The sequence below is a fragment of the Bos javanicus genome, chromosome 12 (genome assembly GCF_032452875.1).
Source record: "Bos javanicus breed banteng chromosome 12, ARS-OSU_banteng_1.0, whole genome shotgun sequence".
In the NCBI taxonomy this organism is placed as follows: domain Eukaryota; kingdom Metazoa; phylum Chordata; class Mammalia; order Artiodactyla; family Bovidae; genus Bos; species Bos javanicus.
The window spans coordinates 3,326,165-3,339,900 of NC_083879.1; positions in this window are offsets into that span (position 1 = coordinate 3,326,165).

Consider the following 13,736-nt stretch of genomic DNA (forward strand, 5'->3'; position numbering starts at 1 on the left):
TGGTGAAGAGGTCTGACAGAATGTGGTCCACTGGAGAAGGGAATGGCAAACCACTTCAGTATTCTTGCCTTGAGAACCCCATGAACAGTATGAAAAGGCAAAATGATAGCATACTGAAAGAGGAACTCCCCAGGTCAGTAGGTGCCCAATATGCTACAGGACATCAGTGGAGAAATAACTCCAGAAAGAATGAAGGGATGGAGCCAAAGCAAAAACAATACCTAGTTGTGGATGTGGCTGGTGATAGAAACAACGTCCGATGCTGTAAAGAGCAGTATTGCATAGGAACCTGGAATGTCAGGTCCATGAATCAAGGCAAATTGGAAGTGGTCAAACAGGAGATGGCAAGAGTGAATGTCGACATTCTAGGAATCAGCAAACTAAAATGGACTGGAATGGGTGAATTTAACTCAGATGACCATTATATCTACTACTGTGGGCAGGAATCCCTCAGAAGAAATGGAGTAACCATCATGGTCAACAAAAGAGTCCAAAAAGCAATACTTGGATGCATTCTCAAAAATGACAGAATGATCTCTGTTCGTTTCCAAGGCAAATCATTCAATATTACTGTAATCCAAGCCCATGCCCCAACCAGTAACACTGAAGAAGCTGAAGTTGAATGGTTCTATGAAGACCTACAAGACCTTTTAGAACTAACACTCAAAAAAGATGTCCTTTTCATTATAGGGGACTGGAATGCAAAAGTAGGAAATCAAGAAACACCTGGAGTAACAGGCAAATTTGGCCTTGGAATACGGAATGAAGCAGGGCAAAGGCTAATAGAGCTTTGCCAAGAGAACGCACTGGTCATAGCAAACACCCTCTTCCAACAACACAAGAGAGGACTCTACACGTGGATATCACCAGATGGTCAACACTAAAATCAGACTGATTATATTCTTTGCAGCCAAAGATGGAGAAGCTCTATACAGTCAGCAAAAACAAGACTGGGAGCTGACTGTGGCTCAGATCATGAACTCCTTATTGCCAAATTCAGACTTAAATTGAAGAAAGTAGGGAAAACCACTAGACCATTCAGGTATGACCTAAATCAAATCCCTTATGATTATACAGTGGAAGTGAGAAATAGATTTAAGAGACTAGATCTGATAAACAGTGTCTGAGGAACTATGGAAGGAGGTTTGTGACATTGTACAGGAGACAGGGATCAAGACCACCACCATGGAAAAGAAATGCAAAAAAGCAAAATGGCTGTCTGGGAAGGCCTTACAAATAGCTGTGAAAAGAAGAGAAGCGAAAAGCAAAGGAGAAAAGGAAAGATATAAGCATCTGAATGCAGAGTTCCAAAGAATAGCAAGAAGAGATAAGAAAGCCTTCCTCAGCGATCAATGCAAAGAAAGAGAAGAAAACAACAGAATGGGAAAAACTAGAGATCTCTTCAAGAAAATTAGAGATACCAAGGGAACATTTCATGCAAAGATGGTCTTGATAAAGGACAGAAATGGTATGGACCTAACAGAAGCAGAAGATATTAAGAAGGGATGGCAAGAATACACAGAAGAACAGTGTAAAAGAGATCTTCACAACCCAGATAATATCGATGGTGTGATCACTGACCTAGAGCCAGACATTCTGGAATGTGAAGCAAAGTGGGCCTTAGGAAGCATCACTATGAACAAAGTTAGTGGAGGTGATGGAATTCCAGTTGAGTTATTCCAAATCCTGAAAGACGATGCTGTGAAAGTGCTGCACTCCATCTGCCAGCAAATTTGGAAAACTCAGCAGTGGCCACAGGACTGGAAAAGGTCAGTTTTCATTCCAATCTCAAAAAAAGGCAATGCCAAAGAATGCTCAGACTACCGCACAATTGCACTCATCTCACATGCTAGTAAAGTAATGCTCAAAATTCTCCAAGCCAGGCTTCAGCAATACATGAACCCTGAACTTCCAGATGTTCAAGCTGGTTTTCGAAAAGGCAGAGGAACCAGAGATCAAATTGCCAACATCCGCTGGATCATCGAAAAAGCAAGAGAGTTCCAGAAAAACATCTATTTCTTCTTTATTGACTATGCCAAAGCCTTTGACTATGTGGATCACAATAAACTGTGGAAAATTCTGAAAGAGTTGGGAATACCAGACCACCTGACCTGCCTCTTGAGAAACCTCTATTCAGGTCAGGAAGCAACAGTTAGAACTGGACATGGAACAACAGACTGGTTCCAAATAGGAAAAGGAGTACGTCAAGGCTGTTGTCACCCTGCCTTTTTAACTTACATGCAGGGTACATCATGAGAAACTCTGGGCTGGAAGAAGCACTGCCGGAGTCCAGCTCCAGCAGCCAGGGGATCAGCTTGAAGGGATGAGCGGTGTCGGCGGGAAATGATGTAGCCTCTGACTCGAGGTACGGGACTACATGTTTATTTCAAGCATCATGTTCTCTTTTATACTTTTTCAAAAGCATTAGGTCAGAGGTTTGACATTTTCAGTTCCCCCTCACCCAGGTTATTGTCTCATTGTTGCTCTTCAAACAGAGTTCCTGCTTCAGCGATTCTCTCAGAATGGTGTTTACTTGTGATTACACTGTAACTCATGCTTATGTCTGGGCTTCATACCACATTCCTCGGTTTATTTCTTATCTTTCTATATCCTGCTTTCCCCTGGTATCTTAAGCTCACTATCTCCTAAAAAGGCTTCTAACTATTTTTAATTATTCCTAAACCCTAAACTCAGCAAACCTCCTTTGTCTTAAACATTTCCCTCACAAACAGGTCTCAGATAAAAATCCTTCCCATGGCCTCAAGCTGCGGCCTACGCGCTCATCCTGGGACATTCTTTGTAAAAATCCTTGAACAAATGTCAATGGTTACTTTATAGATTATTTTCTAGGCACAACTGCAGAAGGCTTTGTGCTTTCTCAGGCTTCTCTCGAGAACAATAAGCACCTTAACATTCTTTCCAGGCAACTCAACCGAAGAAAGGAAGAAACAAGTCAGACTCACAAGAGCTAAGTCTTTCATCCCGGGTCCATGCCTGTAGAATGAGGAGAGGGGGCTGGGGCTGTGCCTCCATTTTGTCAATAATGCCTAACGCTCCTGACAAAGCACAAGCTGGAATCAAGATTGCCAGGAGAAATATCAATAACTTCAGATATGCAGATGACACCACTCTTATGGCAGAAAGTGAAGAGGAAATAAAAAGCCTCTTGATTAAAGTGAAAGAGGAGAGTGAAAAAGTTGGCTTAAAGCTCAACATTCAGAAAACGAAGATCATGGCATCTGGTCCCATCACTTTGTGGCAAGTAGATGGGGAAACAGTGGAAAGTGTCAGACTTTATTTTTTGGGGCTCCAGAATCACTGCAGATGGTGACTGCAGCCATGAAATTAAAAGACGCTTACTCCTTGGAAGGAAAGTTATGACCAACCTAGATAGCATATTCAAGAGCAGAGGCATTACTTTGCCAACAAAGGTCTGTCTAGTCAAGGCTATGGTTTTTCCTGTGGTCATGTATGGATGTGAGAGTTGGACTGTGAAGAAAGCTGAGCGCCGAAGAATTGATGCTTTTGAACTGTGATGTTGGAGAAGACTCTTGAGAGTCCCTTGGACTGCAAGGAGATCCAACCAGTCCATTCTAAAGGAGATCAGTCATGGATGTTCATTGGAAGGACTGATGCTAAAGCTAAAACTCCAGTACTTTGGCCACCTCATGCTAAGAGTTGACTCATTGGAAAAGACTCTGATGCTGGGAGGTATTGGAGGCAGGAGGAGAAGGGGATGACAGAGGATGAGATGGCTGGATGGCATCACCTACTCGATGAACATGAGTTTGGATGAACTCTGGGAGTTGGTGATGGACAGGGAGGCCTGGCGTGCTGCAATTCAAGGGCTCGCAAAGATTCGGACATGACTGCGCGACTGACCTGAACTGAACTGAACTGCCCTCTGATGGAGAATGATTAAAGGCTTATGAAAACTTCCTGATGGAAGAGACTGACTGTGGGGAAAACTGGGTCTTGTTCTGATGGGCGGGGCCATGCTCAGTAAATCTTTAATCCAATTTTCTGTTGATGGGCAGGGTTTGACCTGACCTCTTCTTTGACCTGAGACCAAACTATGATGGAGGTAATGAAGACAACTGCTACCTCCTTCAAAAGGAGGCACTCGGTGCCCCCAACCCAGCAGCAGGCCACCTCCACCCCATGCCTCTGATAGAGACTCCTGGACACTCATGGGCAAGTCTGGGTCGTCTCTTGTGGGGTCACTGCTCCTTTCTCCTGGGTCTTGTTGCGCACAAGGTTTGGTCTGTGCTCTCCAAGAGTCTGTTTCCCCAGTCCTGTGTAAGTTCTGCTGGCTCTATGATGGGGTTAATGGTGACCTCCTGCAAGAGGCTTATGCCACACTCAGGTCTGCCGCACCCAGAGCCCCTGTCCCTGCAGCAGGCCACTGCTGACAGGTACCTTCACAGGAAACACTCAAACGCAGTTCTGTCTCAGTCTCTGTGGGCTCTCTGGGTCCTGGTGTGCACAAGGTTTATTTTAGCCTTCTGAGCATCTCAGGCAGATGTGGGGTTTGATTCTAAAAGCAATTTCAAAACTGTCTTTCTGGGGCTTTTCTTTTGCCTTTGGGCAGGGGGTATCTCCTCAAAGTCGCTCCAGTGCTGAAGAATTGATGCTTTTGAACTGTGGTATTGTAGAAGACTCTTGAGAGTCCCTTGGACTGCAAGGAGATCCAACCAGTCCATCCTAAAGGAAATCAGTCCTGAATATTCATTGGAAGGACTGATGCTGAAGCTGAAACTCCAATACTTTGGCCACCTGATGTGAAGAACTGACTCATTTGAAAAAACACTGATGCTGGGAAAGATTGAAGGCAGGAGGAGAAGGGGATGACAGAGGATGAGATGGTTGGATGGCATCACTGACTCTATGGACATGAGTTTGAGGAAACTCTAGGAGTTGGTGATGGGCAGGGAAGCCTGGTGTGCTGCATTCCATGGGGCAGCAAAGAGTTGGATACAACTGAGCAACTGAACTAAACTGAATTCCTAATGCTGTCTGGGAATTTGACTCAGGGTTTGCCCTGTAGACAAATTACTCTTCATCCCAAACAATTGACTTGGGTGAAAAATAAAAGTTCTTTTTGTACATATCCAGTGTACAGTGTCCCCAAACTTAACATTTTGCTGTTGTTCTTCACCAGTCATTAATAAAGCTGCTGTTTTAACCTCTTCTGTCTTTGATCTTTGCATGCATTCTCTAAGGGCCAGAAACTTGGGCAGAGACTTAGATCTTAGTTTCTAATGAGCAATTGAATGTTTCACCATGATTGGAGAACACAGAGTTAAATGTTTTATCCCTCCAAGTCTTTTCTTTTTTCTCCTTTTCCTTTCTCAGGTGATAGGATATTATGCTTTACTCAAGTCCTAAAGCTTTCTCATCATCTGTAATTCTTTTCTCTCTCTCATCACCAAGTTGCAGCAATTTTATTCTTGAAATGACACTTGAATCCCCTGCTTCCTTTCTATTTCGGTCATCACAGATCTGGTGCAGATTATTCTCCAACTTTGATGGCTATAGAAGATTTTTCATCAGTATTTCTCTCTCCAGTCTGTTCTACCTGCTTTCAGAGTTTCCTATACTGTATACATATCTGATCACATCATTCTCCTGCTCAAATACTTCATACTCACTGTTGCTTTCAAGCACAGCCTTCCACAAGGTGATGCCAACCTACATGTGGAGTGGTGCGAAGGGAACTGGCAGATTTGGGTTGACTTTTGTCTGGGTCTAGTGATCCTTGGGAACTTACAGTTTAGACTAGATAGTTTTTGTTTCTTCATCTATGAAAGAAGAGAGCAGAATCATATGTTCTCTCAGGTCCTATCCAGTGGTCCATTTTTTGATGACCACTTTTCTACTTTTCGAGCCTCTTATTTTGCACATAAGCCTTGACTTACAACAGGATAATTGTGGCATCATAAACACACTCTAAACTTTCTTGTCTGTTGTTACTTTGCTCTCATATTTTTTTTCACTAGAACTTCCTTTCCATCCATCACTGATTTCTTCTGTTACAGATTTACTCATCTCCCAAGGCCCAGATTAAATTCAACATTCTCAGCCAATCTTCTCATTAATGATTCCTTTTTAGGTGCTCTTAGATCACTCTGTAAATTCTTTGAGGTATTCTGCAATTGCCCAGGTATCTGCTTTTCTCTCCCCAGTAGACTTTAAGCTCCTTAATGGGTAGGGTGGTTAGGTTACACAAGTATTCTTATTCGTACCTTTCCATCTTGGAGTCTTACACAGGGCAATTTCTCAGTCTGAGTGAATGTGATAAACATGACGCTCACCAAGGAATATTGTTTTTCAATGTGGTCAGTTTAGGGGCTCTTATTCATCAGATGAGATGAGTTTCCATACAAATTTTGCAAATTTGAAAAAATCAGATTTTGCTTCAAAGGACAAATATTTAGAGAGTTCAGTGAAAGAATACAGAGTAGTGAAAAATCAAGTGTAGCCTCTTATAGTAACATTAACGGGCAACACCCTTTTGGTTGAATGTTCTTTGCACCTGTTTGATGAGATCACTAGCAATGTATTAATTTGTGCTTTATACCCCTCCAAAGATGATTCAACAGCTTTCCATTTTTAAAAAATAATTTGTGCTGAAAAAATTCTTGTGGAGATAAAAAAATTGCTCATTCATGACACTCTGCATAAGCTATTATTTTGATGCTGAAGGTGCTGACCACGTTGCTATTTCTTCACCCTAAATACTCATCAAATAGAGTTAGAATACAAAGCTCTAATTTTGTCTTTATAGGCAGAGGAGGGTGATTAATTGCTTCTTATTCAAAAAGCCAGGTAGTGGAAGAAAAAAGGAACCAACCCGGTGTGGGACTCCATCCTTCCTTTCTCCACCAGAAATGCTCCTGCAGCACTAGGCTGACGTAAGCTCTTCAGATGTGGAGATAAAAACTTGAGCTAATTGTGTCTTTAGAATGGGATAAACACTTAGGCCTTTTTCTGAGCTTTAGCAGAGAGGTTCAGTATTGTGGACGACACTTGCCTTCTCAAATTGTTCTGCCACAATCAGAGTAATTTTCCATTTGGGAGCCCCCTGCAGCAGCTGAGCACTGGCAGAGCACTCCAGTCCCTTGCGCTTGTTAACTTCATGGCCTTTGTAGCACTGGGGTGAGGAAGAGGGTAGGGACAATCTTCTATATCTTAGCAACTAATTGATTTAGTAGGATTCATGACATTCAACAGACATCCTTATTACTTTCCTTGTCTTGTCCTAAATCCATCTCGGATCACTGTGACAGGGAAATACAATTTCTTTCTGGAGCTACTTAGTAATCCCACAGTGTCTAATGATGTCCAGGGTTCAGTCTGTCTTCCCAGCATGCTACTTCTTCAGTTCATGACCCAATTTGAGTGAATGACATCCACTTGTGGGGAGCAAGTTTGATGTGGATGACTCAAAACAAAGAAAAGAAAAAGAAACTTTCAAGAGGAGATTTCATTTTAAAATGGGACAAAAGATTCAGCACCAAGAACTTCGATATGCCAATCAACCAAAACAAACTGTGCTGTAAGGGGGTGACAGGCACAGTGTTGTTTAATGAGGCCTAGTTATCCTAGTTATTTGAACTGCTTAAAAATCATTCTCTGCATCTGGTGAGAATCTGCCAAGTTTTACAGTTAATTTTCACACACACAAGATGGTATTCTTGGTTATAAGACAGAATAAGTACTCTTGCTTATTTTCTTGCTTGTAGTTCTTTCTATTTGGGGGAGTTGTCACATTAATTAAAAAATATAAATTTATCCAACTAGTCTAATCTGTGCAAAAATCTTGGTTTCTTTTCCTATATAAATGTTGTCAAAAATTTTCACCACATTACCAAACTGATCTCCTCTTTCCTGAAACACATAAAGGGTTTTCTAGATGTTCCTGAAAATGGAGTTTGTTTTGAAACATCACTCTTTTGTCCTGTTGGCTGGCCTTGATTATTTTTTATTTTCCTCTGGGGGATCAGAAGATTTGGTGGTATTTTCTCCTTGAGGTTAAAACAGGGACTTCCAAATGCCCAGGAAAATAAATGTGTTCCTGACTAGTTGCCCAGTAGAATACTGTAGCTGAAATTATTGTTTTTTTATGGTTATTAATACTGAATTATGCTGGTAAAATGGTCTAAGATCCTATGATGAGAGGAGCTGTATAAATATGAAATCACAGTGTTAAACAACAGCTGCATCCTCAAAGGATATTGGAAATTCACTTATCTAGATTTAAATATGAGAAAGATCATGAAATGTGTTAGCTTTTGAGACAGGGATGTGGATAAATGTGCAGGTTCATATAGAGTGATTATCTGAAGTCTGTCTGATTTATCCATCTGGCTCCTGCCTCCTGGATTGATAGTAGATTTTAATATAATGTATTTCTTTTGTTTCAGTCATCCATGTGGCTTCACTTTTGGTTGTATAACACAGGGTATGCTCTGGTGACTGCTGACCTTCAGTAATTAAGGAACATCATCTTTGCTCTAAGTAAGTAGAACACAATTGGCAAACAATGTAGTATTCTAAATTCTTTACATTTAAATTGGGAATTTTGAAATATTTCAATGGAAAAGATTTTTTTCCATCTTCTATTTTTTTCTTTAAAATTTGTTAGGGTGAAAATATGTAGAATATTTATTTATCCAGGTTTATGCAGAAACCCCACAGGGAAGGCTAGTGCTGTGAAAGGCCTACGATAGGATGGGGTGTTGTTTTGGGCACCATCCCTGAGAGTGTCTTCTTTTTGTTCCATTACTGTGGAATCTCGTTGAAACCACCTTTTAATGGTTACTAGATCCACTCTCTTGTACTGTTTTTGTCTTCATTCTCTAAGCCATCCCTTGAAATTGTGAGGCCATTGAAAATAATGGGGTGTATTGGGCAAACAGAGGCACCTAGAGTACTGCAGTCCATGGGGTCAGAGAGAGTCAGACACGACTCATTGACTGAAGAGCAACAATAGTAATGAATTGGGAAAACAGAGCGAAAACACCTTAGGTGACTATTGGCTTATTTCAGCTTCAGCTGTATCCTTTCAAACTCAACTGGTGACACAGAAAAGCTAGAATGGATAACTTGGGAGAAGGAGGCTTTAAAACCTTTCACTATTTCTGAAGCATATGCATTCAGGGCTTGTTACTCTAAGACAGACCACTGTTAGCCATCTGAACATACCTATTAATTTCCTAAAATTCCCTTAGGGAAAAGGTTGTCAAATATAGCAAGTATAAATACAATAAAGAGAAAAACGACATGGGGCACACTTATACTTTAAAAAGTTACTATTTAATTGTGTGTGTGAGCAAAGTCGCTTCAGTTGTGTCCAACTTGGTGTGACCCTATGGACTGTAGCCCACGAGGCTCTGTCCATGGGATTCTCCAGGCAAGAATACTGGAGTGGGTCGCCATGCCCTCCTCCAGGGGATCTTCCCAACCCAGGGACTGAATCAGAGTCTCTTATGTCTTCTGCCCTGGCAGGGGTTTTTAACCACTAGTGCCACCTGGGAAGCCCTATTATTTAATTGGCTATCCTGTATTTTCTTTAGTAATGCTATCTGGAAAACATATAGAATTTAGTACCAACTCTGCATTTCTTCAGGCTAAACTTGATGTGTTAACACTCAGAAAAAGGAATTAATAACCAAAGGAGACCAGGTAGTTTTCTTTTGAAGCTGTAGGCTTCCAATATTTCCTCCTTCCAGACTTTTTTTTTGTGTGTGAATATTTCATATACTCTAATGAATGAAATATATGTATGTACTCTAATAAAATGAATATATATGGAAGTATGGTTAGGGTTTTCCTTAAAACTCTTCACAAGCCAACTGAGCCATTTCACTCTCTGTAGATGACTTAGGCTACCGCTGCGCTGGGAGGGAGGTGCCGAGAGGAGGGCTGACTGCGGCCTTTCCAGTCTCGTCAGCCTTGGAGACTACAGTCCATAGGGTCACACCAAGTTGGACACAACTGAAACGACTTTGCTCACACACACAGGTGGGTCAGGAGGATCCCCTGGAGGAAGAAATGGCAACACACTCCAGTGTTCTTGCCTGGAAATTTCCATGGACAGCGGAGCCTGGTGCATGACAGTCCATGGGATTGTTGCAAAGAATTGGACATGGCTGAGTGACTGAACACATGAGAAGATAGCTCACAGCCTTGGGGCCATGAGGACTGACCTTACCATGCATTTCAGTCCTGCTCAGGTAGTTACCAGCAGAAGCCCAGGAACTCATCCCAGACTCATTCTCATTTCCTCACTCCTGAGCCATGCTCACTTTTCTGAAACAAAGGGTCAACTGGAAAAAACATCTGTTTTTAACCTGTTCTGTCAGTTCTTTTCACTTTTATCATTTAACTAAAACCTGCCTTACTTTCCTGGAAGACCCATCAAATATAACATTTATCTCTTACATTCCTTGTGGAAAAGAATGAGATGGATTATACCATTTACTTTTGACCACTTCCAAATAATTGTTTCAATTCTCCTCTTCCTTGAAGAGAATGAACTGTTACTCTCCTGTCATCAGACTAGAGTGCCATCTGTTATATCTTTTGTTGCCACCATTCACTGCCCCATCCATCCATCCCTTTGGCTAGTATGCTGTATCCTTTGAGGATTTATCTTACTGCTCCTCACTCCAGTACCACTTGTCACACGCTTAGTGACTCAAAGTCCACGCATACATACCATCTTTCCAGTTAGTCCTCTGCACTCACAGTTTCTTAGCCTCCACTGGACATCAGCCAATGAGTCCTGTGGCTATAACCTGGATCTTTTCCTTATCAAATGCATGTTACCACAATTTCAAACATCCCATTACTGATTATTTCCCCATCCCTTCTTCCAAGTTTGCTTCTTCAGTTCCCTCAAGTGCGAGTATTTTCACTGCCCCCACCCCTCAGGATCCTGCCACCTTCTCACTTTCTCTAGATCCCTGACCTCCTATCCTAACCTCTTATTTAGTTTGAAATCTATGGCCAATAATTATACTCATTCACTTGTCATTTTCAAATACAGTCTTCCCTAAGAATCCAGTATCCACAGGGGACTGGTTACAGGAACGCTTCCTTCTTTCCTCTCCCCCCAGAGATAGCAAAATCTGGAGATGCTCAAGTCCCATATATAAGAGGGTATTTCCATACAATCTGCACACATCCTCCCAGATACTTTAAATAATGTATAGTTTGCTTATAATATCTAATACAATGTAAATGCTATGTAAATAGTTGTTAGTGTGTAGTAAATTCAAATTTTTCTTTTTGGAACTTTCTGAAATTTAAAAAAAGAAAAAAATTCAATCTCCAGTTGATTGAATCCCCCTGGATGTGGTGCGCGTGCCTGTGGAGGACCTACTGTACTCTCGACTCCCTGGTCCCCACTCCCTTCGTTATACTTGGCTAAATAACAACCTTGGTGAGAAAAGCTTTCTGAGTGCTTCTGTGATTGAGTCCAGGCAGCCAGTATAAGTGAGACAAAATGCACCCTTGCAATGACTGGTTTCACTTGTAACCCATGATCATTACTTTCACGGCACAGCTTATCCTGCCAATCCATCCATTCTCTCAGTCTCCAAGGTTTGTGCTATGTACTTCCTCGGTTTCAATCCTCCTGCCTCATTCTAACTCTTGCCGAATAATACTGCTTTAGAGCAATCAGAAGAAATTTCCACATGCTCCAATCACCCACCCTTTTCTCAAATCTACTTTGTCTTCTTTCCTGTAAGGGAAGTTGATATCCCTGGCTAAGGCAAATACTCCATGAGGGACTCCACCCCAACCTGCCTTCCTTCCTTAGAGACGACACTTCTTCTGTAGCTCACCAAACCCCGTTAAATTGGATTTTTTTTCTAATATTTTTCTAATTTTATTTTTCTAATAGTAAAGATAATAATAACCTCTCATGTCCCTAATTCCATCTTTAACTATGATCCCATTATTCCTTGAAAGAATTATCTGTGTTTGCTGGCTTTCTGCTTCCCATTACTCTTCTCCTCTCTCCTTTGAACCCACTTAAATCACCCTTTACTCCTCACTACACCAGTGAAACCGTTCTCATCAAGGTCATCAATGATTTCCTTCTTGCTGAATCTAAAGATTATTTCTTACATCTCACTTAACCTCTCATAAGCATTTGACACAGATTATCACTCCGTCCTTGAAACACTTTCCTCACTTGCCTCCTGAGATGCACGTTTACCTATCTTTACTTTTACTTTTCTAGCTACGTCTTTACCATCTCCATCTGTCCAATTACTATATGTCGAAATGTGCAGGTCCCACTCCTTAGATTTTTCTCTTTTTGATTCCTTCTCTCCCACTCCCCAGGGGACCTCATACTGTTTCATTTCTAGGTATATCTTCACCATCTATTTACACGCTTATCAATGCCTATGTTTAAGTCTCCCCATGTACCCCACCTCTGAACTTAAAAATCCAAATGCATCCAAATATTTCACACACACAGGGCTTACTTGAGGTTCCACAGGAATGTCTGGTGGGCACCACAACTTAACATTTTCCAAGTAGATCTGCTCATATTCCCTACCTCCAAATCTGTCTTAACGGTTGTCATCCATATTTTCATAATACAAAATTCATCTATCTATTGTTCTAGCCCCAGATCTGCATGTTATCCTTGCCTCTTCATTCTCTGGCACTCTACATATAATTTGTCATAAATCAAACTGATTCTACCCTTCAAAATATATCCTGAATTTGTCTCATTCTTATCATTCTCACTGTAACTCTTGAGTCAAGTATCTGGATTAATGCAAAAGATTCCTAACTAATCTTCCTGCTTCTGTTCTTGCCTCTTTTCAATGAATCAGATAGACACAGTGTAAAGTATAACTTAGTTCATATCATTCTCTTCTGACATGGTCTCCACCTCCTACCAGGCCCTGAATCACTATCAGCCCTGGCGTCTCTCTGACCTTAGGTTCTACCACTGTTGTCCTCCTTAATTCCACTCTGACCACACAAGCTTCATTGCTGGTCCTTGAAGCACATAGCCAGAGCTGTCCCTCAGAGCCTTTGCATTTGCTGTCCTTTTATATGAAATGCCCTTCCCTCATATAGTCACTGTGAAAAATTCTTGAAGAGACAGGAATACCAGACCACCTTACCTGCCTCCTGAGAAACTCGTATGCAGCTCAAGAAGCAACAGTCAGAACTGGACATAGAACAACAGACTGGTTTCAAATTGGGAAAGGAGTACATCAAGGCTGTATATTGTCTCCCTGCTTATTTAACTTATATACAGAGTACATCAAGAGAAATATTGGGCTGGATGAAGCACAAGCTGGAATCAAGATGGCTGGGAGAAATATCAATAACCTTAGATATGCAGATGATACCACCCTTATGGCAGAAAGTGAAGAAGAACTAGAGCCTCTTGATGAAGGAGAAAGAGGAGAGTCGAAAAGCTGGCTTAAAACTCAACTCAACATTCAAAACAGTAAGATCATGGCATCTGGTCCCATCACTTCATGGCAAATAAACAGAGACAGTGGAAGCAGTGACAGACTTTCTTTTCTTGGGCTCCAAAATCACTGCAGATGGTGACTGCAGTCACAAAATTAAAAAATGGTTGCTTCTTGGAAGAAAAGCTATGACCAACCTAGACAGCATATTAAAAAGCAGAGACATTACTTTGCTGACAAAAGTCCATCTAGTCAAAGCTATGGTTTTTCCAGTACTCA